At 43.1% G+C, this 22,599-nt stretch overlaps 1 non-coding gene across 1 annotated transcript in view; it reads left to right on the forward strand.

Annotated features, from left to right (window-relative positions):
- LOC106546378 (uncharacterized) overlaps window positions 1-20,922 on the forward strand; it is a 39,169-nt gene extending 18,247 nt beyond the window's left edge. The window contains exon 2 of the transcript XR_015695796.1: window positions 19,233-20,922. This is a non-coding gene — a transcript (uncharacterized LOC106546378). The remainder of the gene's footprint in view (window positions 1-19,232) is intronic.
- Window positions 20,923-22,599: the final 1,677 nt, after the last annotated feature.

Here is a 22,599-nt window from a genome sequence, read left to right on the forward strand (position 1 = left end):
ATCTTTCCCTCCCAGGACATAAACTAATGAGGGTATCACCTTTCTCATGGACATATTCTAAAACAATGTGATTGAAGTACACAGGTCCATGCTTGCCAAAGTAACCTCAGTATAATGTTGATGTAATCCCAAAACTACATCTAAAACCACTTGCACCAGAAGAGAAGAGCAATGTGGCTAATGCATCAGCTCTATCACCTTTTTCTCTTGCACTCAGAATGATGCATGTACCTTTTAATGTAATAATGAAGGTTTGGAAACAGTCCTGGAAAGACAGATGGTATGTTAATGGATTATAGAAACACCACTCCTCTAAGTGCTAGATGCCCATCACTTGGCATAGATGCTCAGCTTGGCTGCAGGTGATCTTATATATTCCAAGTCATTGTAATTTGCACCAGATTAGCCACTGGGTCAGATATACAGGTATTTTCTATTTATGGATGCCAATTGCGATCTCCGGAACTTTAAAATATATTACTCAGCTTTCGTTAGCCACTGCGAACATCGTCAGAGTGTAAAAACCATTAAAGAGATATCTGCCTTTAGACACTGATAATCAATCTGGGCATTGCACATGTGATAGGCCCATCAACCTGTCTTCCACCTGTAATTAGCTTTGTGGTATTTACATCAGGCATGTTAATTGATGCTCCTATTCCTTCCTTCCCTATCAAACACAGCTTGGGCTGCTCACCCCCAGGGAATAACGCTGAGCTGTCTGATGTTGCTTTAACAGCATCCTCTCTGGCGTCCTCCCACCCCTCCCCCCTCTTTTTATGCCTCACAGGCACATCTGAAGCAAAAAACAGCTTAATTTGTTATTTTCCCTGTGATTTTTCGGTTCCACCACAAAACCACGCTCGACTAAACAGCGTCCAACTAAACCGCGTCGCTAACGTCATCAACAGGGCGACAACAGCGTGGAGACAGAAGCACGCTGTAAACCCTAAACCTAAAATTAACCCCTAAACCTAAACCTAACCCCCCTAAACCTAATCCTAACCCTAACCCTAACCCTAACCCTTAACCTAACACTAAACCTAACCCTAAACCTAAACCTAACCCTTAACCTAACCCTAAACCTAAACCTAATCCTAACCCTTAACCTAACCCTAACCCTAACCCTAACCCTAACCCTAACCCTAACCCTAACCCTAACCCTAACCCTAACCCTAACCCTAACCCTAACCCTAACCCTAACCCTAACCCTAACCCTAACCCTAACCCTAACCCTAACCCTAACCCTTAACCCAACCCTAACCCTAACCCTAACCCTAACCCTAACCCTAACCCTAACCCTAACCCTAACCCTAACCCTAACCCTAACCCTAGCCCTAGCCCTAGCCCTAGCCCTTAACCTAACCCTAAACCTAACCCTAAACCTAACCCTTACCTTAAGTTGAATCGGCTTGCTTTCAAAGCGCTATTTAAAACGCCCTTCTTTCTCCGTGCTGGCTGTTGTTGCCCTGTTGATGACGTCAGCGATGTGGTTTAATCGGGCGTGGTTTAGTCGAGCGTGGTTTTGACGGGTCACGGATTTTTCTGGATAGGGGAAGAAGGAGCTGTCGTCCAGCTCAGCTCCTCCATGCATTTGTGCATGACTCCCACCGGCAGTTGATTTTCAGGTCTCTGCTGTGCATGTGCGAGATGTGTGCATGTGCAGGCCAGAGGGAGTTGCATGTGCATATGCAGGGTGTCATGTTTGCATGCGTAGAGGGTGGGGGAGTGGGGGAGGACCCCCTGTGGCCCGTTTTGGTCCCAGGAGGCTTCAGAGAGGCCTGCTAGGCCCAAAATGGATCACGGGCAGGGACGTGCAGTCACTAGAGGCAGGGGAGGTGTGGCCTCACCAGTTTTCTGAGGGAAAGGAAAGAATTTTAAAGAATTTTTTTAAAATAATTAAAGCCAGGATAGTTGCTACCAGATTTCAAGTCATAGTGGCTTGGTGTCTGCTCTCAGTGTTAACTATAGGAGGAGGCCAGAGAACTCGGGGCCTCCTTTGCATAAGGAATTTTTTGCCTTTTAAAAGTTAAGAGTTAAAAAGCAAAAAAAATTCATATGAAAAGGAGGCACTGATTCTCCCGCCTCCTGATCTGGGAGCAGCGAGGGGCCACCTGAGCGGCAATGATCCCAGCTCTGCTGCTCCTGGGCGGCATACTTTTGGAATGTCCTTTTGGAATGTCAGCGGGGATGGAGGAGGCAGGGGCGAGGCGGTAGAGCGCAGCAGCGGCGAGAAGCAACACCCCCACCGCTGTGTCCGACAGGCATCTCGCGTTTATGTCCGCCATAAACGCAAGATGCCTGTTGGACACAGCGGCGGGGACGTTGCTTCTCGCCGCTGCTGCGCTCTTGCCTCACCAATGGTAACCTTCACTGCACGTCAGTGATCATGGGGGATCATGCGCATGCACAGCGGGGTGGGTTGGAGCGGTGGGGGTGCATGCACAGGGGAGAAGGGCCCATGGGGGTATGTCACATGTACATTGCATTTCAGCATGCGAGGACAAAAAGATTAGCCAACACTGCCCTAAGCAGTGTCTTAGATTAGAAGGCAAGTTTTGCAAAAGTGCCACCAAATGATGTTAACAATATGGCTCTGCCATTTCCTTGTGGGAGAATTCAGGACACATCAAGCCATCCTGCTTTCATTTCTCTACAGCCATACCCACAGTTCTTCTTCAGATCTTTCCTTGGCAGTGTATCTTGTAATGCTTATGCAAGCTTCCCACTGACTTTCAGATAACTTCAAAAGAAAATAAATGAAAACCCGTTTTTACAGACTTTTGACACCTAGAATGCACATGGCATTTGCATGAGAGTCATGAATTGGATTCCAGAATTCAGGAGTTTTTCTTAGGACAACCAGCAGTCAAATGTCTTCAGGCTTAGCTAGCTTCAGAAGCAGCCAGGCTGGGATTTCTAGCTGGAGCCCCTGAGGAAGGGAGTCTGATCCCCCTCTGAACAATCCTGCCAGCCTAGCATATAATTCTTAATGCCATGTTGTGTTTTCCCTGCTTGTTCTCCCAGCTCACAAAGCAGCCTTTGTTCAGGCTGCTGCAGCACTTCCTCTTGCTGGCTGATTGGAAACACTGCAGCTGTTTTTCTTCCAGATTTTGCTGTTGACTGGGCCTGGAGGAGCATCTGTGCAGCAAAGGCAGCACAAGGACCTCTTCAGGAATAAATGAGCTAGTAGCTGTTGAAAGTTGCTAGAGTGCTGGCTTCCAGAAGAATGCCAGAGGGAAGTTAGGCACTGAGAAAGAGGTCTCTTATCTTAGGCATGACTATGGTTGGACCCAGAGGAAAAGAGTTTGTAGTTAGAATTTATTTTGTCCAGGGAATCCAGCACTAATGGTTTTGATTGACAGCAGCAGCTTTCTTGGATATTAGGTGGGAGCTTGTTCTGATTAGCTGCTAAGCTTAACTAAAGATGCCAAGGACTGAATATAATCTCTTCTGCAGGCAAACCAGGCAATCTGACTCTAAGCTAGAGCTGCTTCCTTGACCAATTTTTAACTCAAATGTGGCAGAACTAAACAGGTTTGGTTTTCACACAATTCTGGGCATCAATAGAGTCCATCCTGCATCACTGGGTCACACCTCAGTCTCTAGAGCAGGGGTGTCAAACTCAAGACCCAGGGGCCGGATCCAGCCCACAGGGTGCTTACATCTGTCCCGCCCTGGAAACAGTGAAGGAGTGGCCCGCAGTGCCTCTGCCAGTGAAAATGGAGCTTGCGAGGGTCGTGCGCGGTCCTCCCGAGTTCTGTTTTTGCTGGCAGAGGCTTGCAGGATGCTGTCACCACCGAAAACAGGTTCTCTGTTTTCGCTGGCAGAGTGCTTAGGCCACCACAGGCGCCCCCCTCCCCGATATAAATGATGTCATGGTGGCCATGCCCCCTCTCCCAAGGTCAAACACAACCCTGATGCTGCCCTCAATGAAATCGAGTTTGACACCCCTGCTCTAGAGGATATTCTTTCTCTCTTACATTAGAAAAATAAACCTCAGAACTGATTCAAGTCTAAGTTAGGCTTTTTACAATGAAAAAAATGCACTTTTCTCCCAGCTTTGAAAATATCTTCAAAACATCCTGCAAGAGAAGCAGTTCTATTCACTTCCAGATGAAATGTTCATATTGCAACCCATTTGAGTGTTTCATCATTTGCACCTAATCCTGGAATAAAATGTCCTGGAGACATGTTTTCCCTGCTATGCTCTGTGATGTAATCTTCTGCTATGATTAATTTTGGTTTAAGTAATCTTGAGCTGTTCTAATGTTAAAGCCGTGTTTTTCCCTTGAGCCAACAGTATCCAGGGAAAGCTACAGAGTTTTGTTAGAGATGAAGTCAAGTGACTTGCAACAGATAGGAATTAGAAAAGAGTTTATGACCTGGGTTAAACTAAGGGGGCGCCCACCCTCCTGCCTCATCACTTTTTCATCCCTCTATGCCAGCCTTTTGATCTTGTCTCTATAAGTAGCTGAGGAATTCTTTTTATTGTTATTTCATTATTTTTGTTCCCATGTCAAGCAGATAGGGATGCTTTCCCACAACCTATTTGTTCTTTGCTTTTCTTTAGCTTCACAGCAAAAAAACTGCATCTTTGCAACTGTGTTTATTTGCCTTGGTATTATTGCCACAAACACCAGTAGTCGATCAGAGACCACCTGTGGTCTACAACCGCCCACTTCATTTTCAATAGTAACAGCGGTACTGCAAGTGAAAGTATAACACTAGTTGTGCTGAGTCAGATCAGATCTGCTGGTCTAGCATCCTCTCCTCTTTCTCTAGCAGCCTTGGAATAGTTATAAACCCTGTAAGATGAAGAGGGATGTGGTGGCTCAGTGGCTAAGACACTGAGCTTGTCAATCAGAAAGGTAAGCAGTTCGGCAGTTTGAATCCCTAGTGCCGTGTAATGGAGTGAGCTCCCATTAGTTGTCCCAGCTTCTGCCAACCTAGCAGTTCGAAAGCATATAAAAATGCAAGTAGAAAAAGAGGAATCACCTTTGGTGGGAAGGTAACGGTGTTCCGTGAGCCTTCGGTGTTTAGTCTTGCCAGCCACATGACCATGGAGACATCTTCAGACAGTGCTGGCTCTTCAGCTTTGTAACAGAGATGAGCACCACTCCCTAGAAGTGGGAACGACTAGCACAGTGTTTCTCAACCTTGGCAACTTGAAGATGTCTGGACTTCAACTCCCAGAATTCCCCAGCCAGCTGGCTGGGGAATTCTGGGAGTTGAAGTCCAGGCATCTTCAAGTTGCCAAGGTTGAGAAACACTGCACTAGCACATATGTGTAAGGTGAATCTTTACCTTTAAGATGAACAGGGACACATTCTATTCTTTATGGACCCATTAGCCAGAGTTTTTCTGCCTCAGCTGGGTAATCCTGTTTTTAGGTGTCACATCCAGTAGCACTTAGAAATGGTTAAGATCATGTCATTTTTACGCAAGTACAATTTTAGCGTCTTTTTTTTTTTTAGCTTTTGGTATTATTTTAGTGGAAATAAAACCTTCAGTTCTTTATGTAACCTGCCGACCTCCCAACAGCTGTTTGAGAGGCAAAACTTAAAACACCCAAATTCTTTCCCACCATGGAAGCAGTGATAGAAACAGCTTTACTTCTTTAGGCCTACTTGTCTGTCTGATACAGTTTCCGCCCCCCCCCCCCCAAATAAGAGAGGGTCTTATTTTCTTTTGACCCCGTCAAATAAGTGCTTGGCCTTATTTTGGGGAGGTCTTATTATTTTTGAGGTGCAGGAGGCAGCGAACGTGGTCACCTCATGGCTGCTGCTGTGTTGCAATATTTTCAGGGTGGGCTACTTTTAGCGCATGCGCACCAAAGCTCGATTGGGCTTATTATCCGGGGAGGTCTTATTTTCGGGGAAACAGAATAGGTGCCAAAGGAAACAAGCTGACCACTTTTTGCACCCTTTCCAATATGTTGCTGTTGTTCTTACCTGCTCCTTTTATTTCCGTCAATAGTAGCCATACTTGTGCCTACAGTACGCTACCATTGTTTATAGTATCATTATTTTGTTGGCTCAAGCTAACTTCAAGCATTCTGCCCAGCCGACCCCACTTCTTTCTGTCACTTTGGCACTGGAGCAATGAAGGGCAGGTCTCTTTTTAACAGGGTTTGGAGTACCAATGAATGTGCTGCTTACAATGCACATGAATTGGCCTTTATCCTCAATTGACCCTATCGTTATTATCTCCCTCTTATGTACTCGCTATGGAAACGGGTGACAACTTTTGAAGAGCCTTGAGAGGTGTCCTTGCGTTCCCTCCAAAGGGTGCGAGGCTGGCAGAAAATCTTTATTGGTTTTCTCTGGTGCCTAGTCTACAACAAGTTGCCCATATTAAGCAGTTTTTGGTTTTGTGTCTGTACACCGTACTGGGCTTACTTGTACTGTACTGACTCCTGCGTATGTTAAATCAAAATAGTCTCCCCGCAATACTGTGCCCTAGAATGAAAGTAACTTGCTGTCTTTCCAATATTTTTAAGAGGTTTTTTTTTTTTGCTTGGATTCTACAGTCAAGGAAACAAAGCTATTTTCGGGAAACAGCCACTGATTTTGCTACGATTTTAATCAGACTGCATGACAAATTTCAGTCGTCTAAAATTCACCGTTTCTATTTCTTAATAGTCATCAGAGTCGCCTTGTCTAGAATGTCCTTCATTTTTTTCTAGTATTTTTTTTTTCAAATTGGCTAAGCATGATGTGTAAACACAAATATCATGCTTTAGCTTTATGTATGAAGGATTAATGCATTTTCATCCATTACACTTTTTTAAAACCCTGGCTTAACATGCTCTTTGAGGACAGTAACAGATTCTAGTCTTGTATCAAATAACTCACTGGTATGTGATGTATGCTAAGCAGAGGATGGAGCCAAGCAGGCTGGCCAGGTTCTCTGCCCACCCCAACTTCAGATTCACTTGAATGTGTGTGTGTGTGTGTGTGTGTGTGTGTGTGTGTGTGTGTGTGTTCATTTGAGCATGAATACACATTTTTCCCCTCTTCTGAGAACCTAATAAAACAGAGTCTCAGATAATGTGAAAAGCTCTGTTCACATTCAAATTAACACAGTTATCACCCTACTATACCTCAGTGGCATATTTTTAGTCTCTTTCAATTTTTAAGGTTCTTTTTTTTTCCAGAATCAAAGAGCAATCTTATTAACCCAGGGATATCTCTAAAGTATCTATTGGTTTTGTTGCCGTTGCCAAACAGCTTCCTGATTTGGAAACTCTTTTATTTTCTTCCTTCTCTGTGCATATCGTTGGAATATAGGAAAGGTGCAATGCAGATGGGAAGGAAAGAGGAAAGAAGAGGGGGGGAAAGTGTGATTTTGAAATGTTACTTTTTGATTAGCACATATGTCTTGCCAAATTATGACTAACACAAAACCAACTTCAGCAAAACTTCTAAAAGGAAGGAAGAGGAAAAGGAACATTTTCTCTACCTGACCTATTTACTCTTCTCTTATGCCTGGGATGGTGGATCAGTAGTTTAAGACATATGAACTAAACAGTGCTACATCCATGGCAACATGAAACCTCATAAGCAATTCCAAGTGCAGCTGACAATGGAAAGCAATGAAAAACTGTAGAAAAAATATGGATATATAGAAAATACTTGCTACATAGTAGAAGATCAGTGGAAGATTTAATTTCATCATTTTATTCTGGCTAAATGAATCTTGGGATCAGGACTGGCAATGCTTTAAATGGCCATTAGCCCATTCTTTCCCTGTAGCAGTTCCTCTTGTGGCATTAGCTGAGTTCTAAACACAGACATTTTTCACACAGGCCTGTGGGAAAACAAAACAGAATGTTCTAAACCTTCTTATTTCCATAGAGAAGGAAGCTCACTGTGTTCAATAAATTTATTTCTAGGCAAATCTAATAATGCCATGCCACCAACCAATGATTGCTCAATCATTCAGCCTCGCCTCCTGAGGCCATTAAGTGCAAGTCAAATGCTGTGAAAATGTTCTGACAGTAAGATAGCTCTCTGATCTCCAACAAAGGAAGCATGCAGATCTGTTATGGTAACAAAAGAGGGCATTCAAGAAAGGTTTAGGGGTAGGCAATTTTTTTCAACCGATGAAAACATTTGAGTTCTAAGAGTTGTGTCATGAATGGCTGTGGATAGGCCTCTCTGTATCCAGGAATTTATCATCTATGGTCCTGGATGGGGTTGCACAACCCAGTACATAACTTGGAGGCTGTCTTGGACTCATAGTTTCTGCTTGACAAGCAGGTGTCAGCTGTGGCCAGGAGGTCTTTGCATTGTGTGCCAGTTATGCCCCTCTCTGGACACAGAGATCCTCAGTCACTCATGTCCTGGTCATCTCCCAATTGGACTATTACAATATACTCTACATTGGGCTACCCTTGAAGAGCCGAGGTGGCGCAGTGGTTAAATGCAGCACTGCAGGCTACTTCAGCTGACTGCAGTTCTGCAGTTTGGCTGTTCAAATCTCACCGGCTCAGGGTTGACTCAGCCTTCCATCCTTCCGAGGTTGGTAAAATGAGGACCCGGATTGTTGTTGGGGGCAATATGCTGACTCTGTAAACCGCTTAGAGAGGGCTGAAAGCTCTATGAAGCGGTATATAAGTCTAACTGCTATTGCTATTGCTAAAAGTATCCAGAAGCTTCAGCTCATGCAGAATGTGACCACGTGACCCAAAGAAGGGTTCATCTAACTGTTGAATATACAGGAGATTATTAAGAGGCCGGCAACAGCCTATGCTGCTCTCTGATTGGCTGGGACGCAGCATAGCCTGTTGCTAGCCAGTTACCAGCCCCTGATTGGTTGGTCAATTCTGACAGTTGCTCTGGTTTTTTATAAATACCCTGGCGCGTTACCGGGGAGTTTGAATCGCTGTCATCTATGTTCTGAATAAACAGCTTGTTCTTAACCATGGCTCTTGCGTCTTCCCTCACGATTTAAAACTGGCGGACAGCTATTCAAACTCCCCGGTAACGTGCCAGGGTATTTATACAAAACCAGAGCAACTGTCAGAATTGACCAACCAATCAGGGGCTGGTAACTGGCTAGCAACAGGCTATGCTGCGTCCCAGCCAATCAGAGAGCAGCATAGGCTGTTGCCGGCCTCTTAATAATCTCCTGTATATTCAACACTCCTTCCCCCCAGTTCTGCGCATGCTTCCCTAATGGAGCATGCGTAGACCTCAGACCAGGCCTCGTCGTTGTTTGCGGAAGATAGAGTTCTGGTGAGTCCTTTTGGTGGGGAAGGCCCGTAGAAGTCCAGGCGGCCTTTTAACTGGGAACCAGGTCAGAATTCGGGTGCCTGCGGTTGTTGCTACGCGTAAGGCTCTCGCTGGGTCTTCGGGGCGCCAGAATGGTGAGGCCATGTAGAGGCAAGCGGCGTGAGGTGAGGCCAGCGGCGTGAGGTGAGGCCAGCAGCGTGAGATGAGCAGAGCCGGCCGTGCAGGCGGCGAGGCTTCAGAGGAAGCGGCGTCGGCGCGTAGAAGCGATGCGAGTGGAGCCGGGCGCGCAGGCGGCGATGGCTTCGGAGGAAGCGGCGGCGGCGGCCATGTAGAGGCGGTGCGATTGGAGCCGTAGGCGGCGGCGGCCGTGTAGAGGCGGTGCGATTGGAGCCGTAGGGGATCGAAAGGCCCCGCGGCTGCAGGCCCAGGCAGGCAGGCGGTTCCAGCCGAGGTTGAGCCTTCGCGGTCTGTGGCTCATCCTTGAAGTTGGCGTAGACCGGATGTGAGCCTTCATGGTCTGTGGCTCGTCCTTGAAGTTGGCGAAGACCGTAGGCTCCACGGTGGTGGCTACTGCTGCTGCTGAGCGCATGCTGGCCTTGGGCTCCAGCAGGTCCTCAACTGCGTTTTCAATCGCTCGCATGGCTTGTGAGGCGACAGTTTTTATCGCTCGCATGGCTTGTGAGGCGACAGTTTTCGCGTGGCTTTTGTGGCTGATGTTCGCGTGGCTTGTGTGGTTGATGTTGTTCCCTCGCTTCTGTCCTAGGCTCTGCGGGAATCGCGATCCCATCCTCGTCGCCAGTTTTAAATCGTGAGGGAAGACGCAGGAGCCATGGTTAAGAACAAGCTGTTTATTCAGAACATAGATGACAGCGATTCAAACTCCCCGTTAACACGCCAGGGTATTTATACAAAACCAGAGCAACTGTCAGAATTGACCAACCAATCAGGGGCTGGTAACTGGCTAGCAACAGGCTATGCTGCGTCCCAGCCAATCAGAGAGCAGCATAGGCTGTTGCCGGCCTCTTAATAATCTCCTGTATATTCAACACTAACCTTTGCTGCATGAACTGCATTGGGTACCAGTTTCCTTTTGGGTCCTATAGGACCAGGCTACCTCCAGAACTGGCTCCACCCCATCACATAGGCCCATCCCATTCATTCATTCAAGCAGGGGAGGTATGCTACAAATCCCCCCAATCAAAGAATTTTGACTGGCAGGATGTAGGAAGAGGGCCTTCTCTGCCCCTGCTCCTGTCTTGTGGAAGATCATACCCACAGAAGTGAGGAAAGCCCCCAATCTTTTGGTTTTCTTCAAAGAGGTCAGAATTTGCCTGTGTAGCCTTGCGCGAGAGGCCCACACAACCATGGGGCTGGCTGGCCACATGAAAAAAGCCCTCCTGCCTGTGTTAACAATGGTCAATGTCCCATTTATAATATTGTTTTTATCATTTTAAAACATTTAATCCTAACTCATTCTGACGTTAATGTTTAATTTTATTGATGATAGTGTATGTCACCCAAAGCCCCTTTACAAGGGAGATGGGCAGTTAAGACATATGAAGAATAAATAAATAATAAATAAACAATCTCACAAAATAGCATAAAACTCATATTTTACCCAAAGGCAAATGGAATAAGTTTGCTTCTTTGGCATTTTTTTTGAGATAGATTTCCAAAGCCCAGGATCTGCAGTCAGCCAACATTTGTATTATTTCAGGATTTCCATGGGCCAAATGTGAAGCCTTCAGCCATTCTTGGAAGTAAATGTGATGTCAGAGAAAGCCACTTTGCACAGCAGCATGACATTTATTCATTTATCATTTTTTTAAAAAAAATAACTATTTAAAAATTCAGATGATGCAGAATACTTGGCGGGCACTGACTTTAATGGACACCATGGACTACCATGGACTACCCTTAGGCTAAACTTGGTATGCCTTATACAGCCCAGGTTCATGCTTTGAAAGCATAAGAAATAACATCCCTTTTTCCCCTCTTATTGCAATATGATTAGGAGTTGGGAAGTTCTGCGTTGAGAAGAGGGGGTTATATTTGTGTAGTGAATTATACACAGGAGAAGGTGAAGAGGGAGTGGACGAACTCTCGATGCTTCTGTATCTCAGTAACCCTTCTTACATTCTTGAAATTCTAATTGAGTTTAAAAAAGGTTAATCTCATTAGTCCCGAAGAAGCTACAACTTTCTAGAGTTTTTCTAAAATGACCAGATAGATTGACTGCCTGCCTGGAGCAGACTTGTCAAAGACTAAGGAAAGACACCATGTAAACGCCTCAGGACTGGGTTAAAGAAGCATCTCAGCTGCCATCCTAAAACATTTGTGACCATCTGAATTTAAGGTTGTAAAAGTTGTCCAGCTTCTGCAGGGAAAGATGGAAGAGGTGAAACTCAGCCATAATTGAGGTTTGGAAGCATCCACATGCATGCTGCCTTCCGTGTTCTTTGATCTTCTGGATGTGTTTGCTTGTGTAGGCTGGGGACACTGACCATTGCCATTCGAAAGTGCTGAAGGCACAATTCAAGGAAAGCTGCTTTCAAAAGAAATCTCAAGCAGTAAGATGATTGTTGAGAATAAGAACTCTCATCCCCCTCCCCATTTTTAAGTGAGGAGGCATGTGTTGGGGCAGGCAGGGAAGGCTGTTAGAAAGGCAAATTTGGTCACAAGCAAACTGCTTGGCCTTTCCATCCTACGTCGTCTGCCATCTCAAAGCACAGTCCATTGTGTCTGTAGGCCAGCAAAATCCTCCCCAGAAATTCCACAGGCCTTTCCCCAACCATCAATATGGGTTCTGTTGTGGCTCGCCCTGTTTCTTGTCTCCCAAGGCAGGACAAAAAAAGAGGTCCTTTGTGTGAGGCCTGAAAGGAATAGCCCAATCCCACAGTTGGCTTGCAATCCTAATGTCAACTATTTGTTGCCTTGGCATTTCACATAAATAAGCTCTTTCCCCTCCCCCACTTTCTTCCACCCCCAAATATCTGAAAGTTTCTCCTTCGACTAGCTCCACCCAAAGGCTTTCTTTAGCATAGTGGTCTTCGCACCCGGCAGAGAAGAGTCTGTTCACGAGTTACAAAGCTATATTCCCTATCCAGGGAAACAGGCAACAGGGAAGTCAGGACAGAAGAGAATAGAATAACAGAGTTGGAAGGGACCTTGGAGTTCTTCTAGTCCAACCCCCTGCACAAGCAGGAGACGCTACATTATTCCAGACAAATGGCTGTCCGGTCTTCTCTTAAAAGCCTTTAGTGACTTTAAAGTCACTTAAAATTAAGGTCAGAGTCACCAAACGTTCCTGAACTTCTAATGGATGCTTTCTGTGGTAGGATTAGCAAACTGTTGTTAAGGAGTCAATCCCAAAGCAGATGTGCTTTCATAGAAACATGCACACAGAGATGCCTGGGAAGAAATGGTTGTAGAGCAACTGAAGATTTTGGGGCTTGAAATGCCCCTCCTCTGGTTTGCAGGTCCCTATATGTGAACATTGGGAAAATCACCACCTGCTAATGCAGAATGTTCTCCACATCTGGCAGGATCATGGCCACCATAGTTCCTTTTCTGTACAAAGAGAACAGCTTCAGGTCCCAGCACTAGAGCAACACTTGGTTCCTTTCTACAAAATTAATATGTATGATACAGACACGTCTCGTACAAAGCTTCTTCTCATTCTGGAGCTCTGGGATTTTGCTCGGAAAAACTAACAGGCACTGCCATTTACTTCAGCTTTGTATCACCTCCAGCAGTGGTAACAGTGAGCACAGGTGTGGAAGTGTGTGATTTGACATTTCTTTTAAGAAATGCAAGCACTTATTAGGTTAAATAGCTCACCTACCTGCATTCTTCCAAATGCAGATGCTCAGCTTCTCATTCCCATCTACAGCATTAGCAACCTTCTTTCATTCACTGTATATTTGACCTCTTACACCCATTCACTCACACATCCATTGTGCATATTTATCTTCTCTCTCCTAACAGTATGCTTGTGGTCACCTTCAATCTATATGGTGCGATTCTCTTCTTTCCATCTCTTCTTTCCCTGCCAATCTTCAAATCCTAATCTCTGAAAAAGTTTTCATTTTGCAGAAAGTTGCCATTTTTAAAAAAGATGCAGACTTTTTACAAACCTTTTAAATCAAATTGTTTTTTTTAAAGACCTAATTGAGCATAATGCTGCCACACTAATGTGCCTCCTCCTCCTCCTCCACCACCACCACCACCACCTTCTTCTGCCATATCCATCATCAGATGTTGGTGATCATGATGGCAATCCTATTTTTGTCAACAGCCACACAAAAAAGTGCTGCCAAGCTCTGTCCAAACCAGTCCCTTAGGTTTTGAAGCCATGATGTTCTTTTCCTGCCTACTCCTAAGCTATGTATTTGGTCTCTCATGAGAATTATAGAACAGGCCATGCCCCCAATTCCTTTAACATATGTCCACATTGCTTCCATTGATCAGAATTCCCCTTCAGTGTTTTGAAGCTCATCAGCCCATTAATGTAACCTATAATGCTTCAATATCTGAAAGCTACACTGAATTCAGAGGACATTTTGCCTAAACCATTTTGATGAACCTAATAAATGGGGAAAAATGCAAGATTATTTGTTTTGTGGTTCACATTCTACTCTAAGAGGTACAAAGTTAAATTGATTTGTCATTAAATGCAAACCAAATTAATTAACCCAAATGGAATTAATTAACTCTTATTCAGTGCAATTTGAAAAAGGCTGAAAACATGGTATTTTAATCAGGTTTAATAAGATCAGGTTGATCTTCTGGAGCAAACATTTTAAAAATGGTGAAAAAGAGAGCATCATGTAAAAAAAGATGGCATTCCTCTGCTGTTAAGTTATAACAGAAAAACTTCTAAAGTTTAGGAACACTTCTTAGGTCCTTAAATGATATAAACATGATTATAACATTCCTATGCTGCTTTTAGAATGAACTTTTTTGTGTTGTTATGATAAGTTTTGATTATTCAGAAAGTTTTCTCTTTCTATGTCATAAGATAAGAACACAGCGAAAACATCTACTGGACCAGCACACTGTTTTTAGTTGAATTATGTCTAAAGACTGAAATGCACATACTTATATTGGTGGAAGGGAAACTATTAGCCCTATTCACAGACAAGACTTTTGCATTATACAAAATCTCTCTTCCAGACCAAAGGGAAAGCATTCGCCACCCCCACCCCCTTGTTTCCGAAGACAGGAGAGCCTTCCAATCAGGGGGCTCAGAGCGAGTGTGGATGAAAACCATATGGCAAAATAAATAAGGGACAAGGCTGGGGCCTTTCAGTCTTTGAATATGCGTTGAATTATGGGATTAAGGACCTAGCAATACTTTGTTTTTAAATTTGAAAAAAAATAGATGCAATCATGGTAGCTCTTCAAGATTTTTTTTAATGTCCGCCTACAAAAGATTTTTACTTTTACTTGTCCTTCTTTGCTTTTACTACTAATTCTACACACTATCAGGACATTTTAAATTGTAGACAACTGATTTCATTTTATTTCTCTGTTCCCCAGCCCTTTCCACGATCATCTCATGCCCTGCACACAAATTATCTTTAAACAGAACAAATGTTAAAATGGCCTCCCTGCCAGCTTCTTGCTGGAATTTTGTATAGTACCACAGTTTTAATTTTGTACACACACACACACACACACACACACACACACACACACACACACACACACGTTCCCTTTTCCTAACACATCAATTCTGTTTTGGTCTTGTTTCTCCATGCTCATGTTGGCCCGACAGTGGAAAGCCATTTGACAAAAGCTTTTCAGTCAAATCTTTTCCAAGACCTGTATCTGCCAAGTTTAGCTTCAAAGGATTTGTTCCCATTAAATGGCTTCCTGCCCATGTGCTGTAAACTCAATCAGTGTAATGGACATAACACAAAAATAAATTGTTTCTTGATTGTAGTAACTATAAAAAAGAACAAGAAACTTAGCCAAGTGGTAGAGTTTATAGGTGCAATGTTAAAGAGGCCGTGAGAGGCTAGAGCTTTGTTCCATAACACTGGAACTAATTTGACTTGGGGTGCTTCTACACAAGGCTTCTGAGCCAGTTTGAAAAACAGCTCCGGATTTCTATGCCTGTGTGACATCAATAGTATTCAATGCAGGAATTATTTATTTTTGGCTCAGCTGCAATGTATTAATGCTGCCACAAAGCTAGGAGACCTCCACAATGAGAAGCAGTTTTGCACAAGTTGTGTCTGTGCCATAAGCATATTATTGATTTTACAGGAATGAGCCAACTGCTGCAAAGCTAGGGAAATGGTGTTTTTTTAAAAAAATATATGCTGTGGCTCCATTTCCCCATTGGATGGTAAACTTTTATTCATGGTGTTCCTTCTGGCAGAATCGCCTTTAATTTTTTTTAAAAAATGGGATAAAACACCATGTCAGTGTTTATGTGCTTTATATTTTCAATGGAGTATGCTGAAACGGATATGCCACAGCCATTGTGAAAACATCTGCTTAGACCAGAAAGCCAGGAGGGAATGTGGAAGAAAGGCAAGGTTGCTCCCACCTTACCTTAACTCACCTGGTGTAAGAGAAGAGAGATGGAAACTGTCAGGTTTTCAAGATTATGTTATAATATTCTGTAACAATGGAATAGATTCCGGGAGCTCTCCTGCTTTCTCAAAGAGCTGACGGGGCAACCGTGCCAACTACAGAGCTGCATGAATTAAAACATTCAAATTATACAGCTATTAATATAATCCCATTTTCTAAAGAAACCCAATGTGAAAGGAATAATGGTGACCTATAAATTGCTTTCAATCTCTTCCTTATTAAACCATCTCTTTGCAGTTGATACATTTTGAGCATCTTCAACAAGGATGAAATTTGCCAAAGGAGCTAGATAACATATCAGTGAAGAGATGGATTGCTCCCGGTTTGGCCCGGTTTGACCGAACCGGTAGTGATAGTGGCAGGAGGCTCTGCCCACTCATCCGGATGCTTCTGTGCATGTGCAGAAGTGTTGCATGCGTGAGCAGTAGTAATCCAGCAACCCACCACTGTATCAGTCCTTTTTATGATCAATGACCAGCATGATAATGTTGATACTGTCCATTCAGTCATGTCTGAGTCATGGCAATTCCATGGGACAAGACTCGCTACAGCTTCCAATTTTGGACTACTTCTTTCAGTTGTTCTATGATGTGGCTGGTATGAGCTTTGAGGGTGTCCATCATGTTCTTTGGCAGCTTGATTTACTTTTACAGCTAATTCTTCCAAACAGAATTTCTTTCTCCAACGATCTGCCCCACCTTAACATGGCCAACTAATAATGACCAGCATAGGAGTTAGATAACTTCCTGCATCCTTCTACATCACCTCTTTCCCCTTACCCTTTTTGAAAGACGACCTCTTGATTTTAGAATTAGCACATTCAATTTTTTTATCTTGCTTCTGGCCTGTATCTTTTAGCCTTTTTCTGTGAAACTCATCAAACAGTTTCCAAGATTCTCTTTAGCAGCTTAAAAAGCCAGGGCTTGAGGGATAAATCTGCTTTCATAAATGATTCTGTGCTGCATCTTGCTTTGCTTTGGCCGAACTATTGGGTGGGGTCGGAGAAGAGAAGTAAGATCAATTTCATATTACAGCAAATTAGCACAGCAAATTAACTCCTGGAGAACAGAAATAAAATTCGAGATTTGTAATGTCTATTAGGGAGAAAAAAATCCCCAGAAACATATAGGGATGTGAATACCTTTGAATAATTTCATAAATAGATCACTTCACTGGGGAAAGATGAATTTTATAAGTGTGGGAAACAACATCAAAGAAAAATATCTAAAGCTTTTCCATGCAGCAGTCTTAAGCTCTTGGACTCCCATATATAAGCCAGCTGGAAATGAAATCAGCTGAAGAAATGCTTTCCCAGGTTTCAATCTTTCTCTTTGCTTTGTGTGAAGTTACAGTCTGATATCATCCCTGGACTTTGGTGAATTTACCTGGATTGACAAAAGCAAAACAAAATGCTACATTTTTATCATTTGTCCTAACACTTTTGCTAAAAGAGGAAAGTGATAGAATTGTCAATTTCACTGTATTTTTTAAAAGCAGGTTGATCCTTTTACTATTCCATCACTCAGATCTTTCCTTTCTTGTTAAAAAGCCATTTTCCCCCCCATTATTCCATTGGTGTGTTTTTCTTATGTGTTCATAAATACAATGGCCATGAAGGGTAGTAATGGGTGATTGAAGCAGTGCTTCACTTTGGCAACTTTAAGATGTGTGAACTTTACATACTGGCTGGGAGTTGAAGCCCATATATCTTAAAGTTGCTAAGGTTGGGAAACATTGGACGGAAGGGCTGAAGTCAATTGGAGTAGCTCAGAGGTGGGTTCCTACCAGTTCACACCTATTTGGTAGAACCGGTTCGTCAAATCTACCGAACCGGTTAGAAGAGGTTCCACCAGTGACCCGGAAAGCAGGCCACACCTACAGAAGAGGTTCCAAAAAATTTTGAAACCCACCACTGGAGTAGCTAATGTACGCCTATACCACTTCAGCCAGTTTGAGTGGAAAACACAACTTTGCTGCATGATTTTGGTTCTTCCTGGCTATGGAAATACGTAGCTGTGCAACATATTGTCCTGTTGTCAGTTTTATTACTATGGGCAGGTTTTCAAACTTACACGGCTAGTGTTGTACTGACAACATTATCCTCCCCTACACCAACAGAGTCCAGTTCTGTCCACCAACCAGATTGAAGCAGAGTTCATAGCAATAAAAGACCTTGTTACTAATTAAAAACATTTGGTCTTCCTTTTCTGTCTGCCTTTACATTTTGACACACTCATGTGAGAGCACTTCTTCTATGAACGGAGTGCATTTTATCGCGCAGTTCTAAATATGTCTAGACAGAAACTCAGTGCGACTTCCTCTTAAACATACAGTATATGTCTGGAGTCCAAGCCTTTAGTTCTGGATTTTTTTTCCATGATGGTGTCTGTCAATAACAGTTCAATGGTTGGATGCTTTATTATTTATGGCAGAGTCAGATGAGAAAGTGTCCTTCAGGTATTCATTTGTTGAATTATATATGCATATATACAATAATACACAAGCAGTTTTCATGAATAATAATAATACATAATAAAGTTTTCACTAATAATAATTCAGCTGTCAATAAACATGAGGAAGTCAATAGTTTTTGCCAGCCCCACAACGGTATTCCTCCATAGCATTATCACAATTTCCATAAGTCTTTTTGCTATTTTTTAAAAAATGTTATCTGTGTGAATTTTCATATGTTTTCATTTCAAGGTTTTATATTTACCACTGGTAATTTCTTTCTATTAGGCCAAATGTCACCTCCAGATGTTTTTGGACTATGTGCCTACACTCAAAGTCAGTCTGATTTGGCAAATATGCCTTAGTATTTGGGGCATCTGATTTGTGAAAAGATAAAACTCTCTCATGGTAGCCTCCCTAGCAGAGGTGGTATTCAACAGGTATTCAACAGGCATTCTGACCAGTTCTGGAGGACTGGTAATGGAAATTTTGAGTAGTGCGGAGAACCAGTAAATACCACCTCTGACTGACCCCGCTCCCATCTATTTGCTGCCTCCCAAGTCCCAGCTGATCGGGAAGGGATGGGGATTTTTCAGTAACCTTCCCCTGGAGTGGGGAAGGAATGAAGATTTTGCAATAACCTTACCCTGGAGTAGGGAGGGAATGGGGATTTTGCAGTATCCTGCCCCTGCCATGCCCACAAAGCTACACCCACAGAACCAGTAGTAAAAAAAAAATGAATCCTGCCACTACTCCTTAGGAGGAGACCCACCATGTTCATAATTCATGATATGTCTCTGATTCAAAACATTTGCCTAGCTTTGCATCAAGAAATCAGTTTCTTCTGATCTGTAGGAAACAGGTTGTTCTTTGTAGGTGGTGCCATTTGGGTTTGAGATGCTTCTCCTAAAATGTCATTTTTCTTCTGGGTTCCAGATCGGTCTTTGAAATCGGGGAATATTGGCATCCCATCCCATCTCATCCATGTGTGTCGCTGGCCAGCCTATACCACTTACACATCACCCATGGTTAAGAATTTTATTGAACAAGACAAACCAAGAACTGCCACGTTCCTGGGAGCATCTCATTCGAGCAGTCTAGCCCAGCACCGCAGGGACACCAGCGAGGACTTGCAAAGAAAAACTAGCCCTGGTTCTCAGGAATCAGAGGCAGGTCAACGAAGTTCAGAAGAGACCCAGCTTAGTGCCACTGTTAGCTTCTGTTGGGCTCGAAAGGTTTCCCATTATGGTGGCCTAGGAAGGCCAGGAAGCTTTACGCCTACAGATAATTTGGTCATTTTTGCCAAGAAAAGAAACCCTTTACGTGTGCTGCCAATGAAGCTGCCAGATATTTCCCAGAAGGGAAAGAACGAAGGGTCAGGCTACACTAAAATTTCTTAGCAACGAATATTTATCTTGGGAGTATTTTTTTTAAAGGAACTGGATAAAGGATTAATGCAGGCAACATTAAGAAAAGGAAAGTCTGATATGCAAAAGAGTGTACTGTATTAATGAAAATTCAACACTGCCCAATAAGACTGTGAATCAACAATTTAAGCCTCATCATTTCAGGCCCTGGTACTTTTACAAAAACTGTGGATGTGCTTTATTTATATCTACATAATATTATATCGCAAGCCTACAGACTCCGAAAGCCATCCTACACATTCCGATTATATTAATGCATGCAATTCATTGACAGATCAATCTTTTTTTTTTCTTTTTTCCTATCTTTGCTTTTGAGAGCATGGCTTGCCTGTTCTGGGAAAATATACACATGATGGCAGGGACAAGAAGACCTGCCTGATCATGCCGCAGGTTGAATTCATTACTTTTCTAGATATACGAGTGGACACTTAAGCAGCATCACGACAGTTGTACGTTTACTGAAAAGAAAGAGACATTGTGGAATAGACTGTATGGAGCATTGCAGTATATAAATGTCCTATAAAAGACTCCTCCTGAACTCCTCTTTGCTGCCAAAAGGAGCACCGAACTGAAATTCCATAGGGAGTGAACCTGATTTAGCCAATGCAGGACAGATAAGCTGAGTGAGCTGATGTATTTGGGTACAAACCAACCAAAATCAGGCTAAAGGTTTTACCTTGTGTTCCACAGCCAGATGACACTTTCAGTTTGTGGTTAGGTAAACGGGAATTTCCCCAGCATAGATTCTTTCTAGTTATTGGACTGCAAAACCATCGTGCCACTGCCATTATTCATGTATTATTTATATGTTAGACGCCTAGCTCACCTTTTGGGACAGGTGTAAAAGTTAGTGTACATATTGCTTCTTCTCATTTTCCCCTCCTGGGAAGTCAATTGGACTAAGAGAGGCTGACCTAAAGCTTTTGCACTTTAATGAGCTTTCATGTTAAAGATAGATGAGAGTACAGTGCTCATCATCCACTATCATTGGAGAGCACCATATTGTCTACACCTAACTTATCACATGGCATAAATATGTATTTCTTATTTGCTTTGTTAGTTTTTCTTTGTTACCTATGTTATATGATTGAAAAAGTGTAATGATAACTTCCATCATACCCAGAAATGTCCATGTTGATTTGGGACTATGACAGCTTGTTGCCCCAGAAAAACAATTATAGTAATAAAATATCTCTCAATAGATTGTAACCTGGATAAAATAAGGCACCTCCTGTCTTATGAAGTAACTGATTTGTTATGAATATCCATAGGAGGGACATGAGCCACGGTGACACAGTGGTTAGAGTGCAGTACTGCAGGCTACTTCTGCTGGTCACCGGCTGCCAGCAGTTTGGCAGTTGGGTCTTATCCGGATCAAGGTTAATTCAGCTTTCTATCCTTCCGAGGTTGGTAAAATGAGGAGCCAGATTGTTGGGGGCAATATGCTGACTCTGTAAATCACTTAAAGAGGACTGTAAGGCACTGTGACATGGTATATAAGTCTAAGTGCTATTGCTATTGCTATTTTTAAGAGAGTGCCATGTAGGTTTAGGTTTAGGTTTTATTAGTATTTGTAGGCCGCCCTTTTCCCTGAGGGGACTCAGGGCGGCTCACACAAAACCGGGAAGGGGGAATACAGACATTAGATAGACACATATAATAAAATAGTAAGCAACATACATACATCATTCGGGAGGGGTAACTATCCTTATCCCCAGGCCTGACGGGCGAGCCAGTTCTTCAAGGCTATGCGGAAGGCTTGGACGGTGGAGAGGGTACGAATCTCCACGGGGAGCTCGTTCCAAAGGGCCGGGGCTACTGCTGAGAAGGCCCTCCTCCTTGTAGTTGCCAGCCGACATTGGCTGGCCGATGGAATACGGAGGAGGCCTAATCTATGAGATCTTATTGGTCGCAGGGATGTAATTGGCAGAAGGCGGTCTCTCAAGTATCCAGATCCACTGCCATGTAGGGCTTTATGGGTGACTAATAGCACCTTGAAGCGCATCCGGAGATCGACAGGTAGCCAGCGCAGCTCGCGGAGGATAGGTGTTATGCGGGTGAATCGAGGTGCACCCGCAATCACTCGCGCGGCTGCGTTCTGCACTAGCTGTAGATGTAGAATTTTCTGAGAGGGTTAAATGGATTTAACTTATCAATGTATACATAGGTTTTCAAAAAAGCTTTTGATGAAGTTCCTCATCATGGGAAAAGTAAATTTAACTATCATGCTTTGCTAGTTGGTTAAAAATCAGAAAGACAACAACAGAAGTAAATAAGCAACTTTCGTATTGGTGGGAAGTAAAACAGGTGCATAGTGATGAACAGTGAGCTTGCCAAGTTTTGGGGATAATTTTCACAAGGTGATCATTGTGAAAAGATTCACAAGAATTACTCTAAATGGATATTCACATGGAAATATATTTTAATTTCCTTGTGGATATCCATCCATTCAATTTAACTAAGTAAAGTGATCAAAACTGGGACAAAGAGATCTAGCATCACATACAAATTGGTGTTATCTCAGTATTTTTTAAATTAACTAGAAAAAAAATCTTATAGATCATATTGGATAGTTCAAAGAAAATGTCACGTCAGAGCGCTGAATCTGTGAAAAAGTTATATTTCCTGTTGGGGAACCTTGGGAAATGGATAAAAAAAGTTTTAAAATGCTAAGTTTATGACAGCTGCATCAGGAATACAGCATGATACATGATTTGAAAAAAATGGGACACAGAAAATTTTTCTTTCCTCTCTTTAAACACTAGGAGGTGGGGCATCCACTGAAGCTCAGACAAAACTACTTCATGCAGCGCCCAATAGACTTCACTACCTCAAGATGTAGTGAGGGCCAGTAACTTGAATAACATTAAAATTCA

Source organism: Thamnophis sirtalis, unplaced genomic scaffold, assembly GCF_051295495.1.
Source record: "Thamnophis sirtalis isolate CommonGarterSnake01/CBP01778 unplaced genomic scaffold, rThaSir2_p1.2 scaffold_3, whole genome shotgun sequence".
NCBI lineage: Eukaryota > Metazoa > Chordata > Lepidosauria > Squamata > Natricidae > Thamnophis > Thamnophis sirtalis.